Genomic DNA, 1,242 nt, shown 5'->3' with positions numbered 1-1,242 from the left:
TCAATGTTGATTATAATGCCATAAATTCATGGCTTCGTGCGGTAAATTTTGGATCACTAAATACTGTTACATAAGCCAGCGCGAGATCGGTGGAGCGATCGGAATTAATGACTCGTTTAATTTTAATTAAAAATGTTTTTTTGTTGTTTGACAATCTGATTACAGCACGAAAATAAAAAATTTCAGCGTGGTTAAGCTCAGATCGTTATACCATTAGCGAAAAAATGGATCTTTAATAGAATTTTGATCATTTTTCAGTTTTTGATTTAAACTGCTTGACTTAGCCTTCTTCCAATTGCACCTGTTTATCCCGTTATATATTTTTGTTTTAATATAAAATAGTATGATTAGAAATATATAAATAAAGTAGAAGAATATAGAATAATATTTTTTTTCTATAACGAAATGAATTTAATTGACAATGAGTTTTTTCTGTATTATTGTTATTTTGAGTCGAAAATTGAAATTTTCAGTTGAATATGCCTTACCTACATAATGTTTAGTTTATTTTATTGGAAATTTTAATAGAAGCTTTCGTACGGTGAAATATAAAAAAAAATGTTTATTTAACTTGTAAAAGTGTGATTTCTATTCGTCGAGTTCCTTATTGATTTTTTTTTTTTTAATAGGTTCAACTTCAGGAAAAATTGTACTGTTATTTAATTGTAGCTTTGCCATTATGAAAATCTGAACCTAAAATTTTAACCGTAAACATGGCCCAACTCATATTTTTTATAGCACCAACCCATCCATCTTTTTCATACAACTCGCTTATCTGACCCATTGTCATTGTAGAGGGTGTAATGATCGAACTAAATTTTTAACCTTTAGCATTATGCTAGTTAACTCCTGAGTTGAATCATTTGTTTCAAAAAGAGAAGAAACTGTTATGATTCTAAGGTGATATATGATGATGTAAGAAATTTAAGGTTGTATGATAAAATTAATAAATGAATTCCAATGTTTCCTTTAGCACCTACCATTTGTTGTCATCTGTGACCTTTGTCGCCAGACAACGATTCTTCCGACATCCGTCGATTGCCAACTAGATCATTCCCTACTCGTCGTCAAATATGTTCTTTCCGACCTTCATCAACCTATCGACTACGGTCCCTAACCAAAACGAATAATGCAATAATGATTCTTCTTATTTCCCATATAACAAAATTAATATGATGTATAATTTATTAATCAAACAAGGCCGTTCTCAAGAAGGCCTCGTAATCAAACTGCAAATGCTCG

This window comes from Dendrobium catenatum, unplaced genomic scaffold, assembly GCF_001605985.2.
Source record: "Dendrobium catenatum unplaced genomic scaffold, ASM160598v2 fragScaff_scaffold_264, whole genome shotgun sequence".
Taxonomy (NCBI): domain Eukaryota; kingdom Viridiplantae; phylum Streptophyta; class Magnoliopsida; order Asparagales; family Orchidaceae; genus Dendrobium; species Dendrobium catenatum.
Note: the sequence above shows the minus strand (reverse complement) of the source record.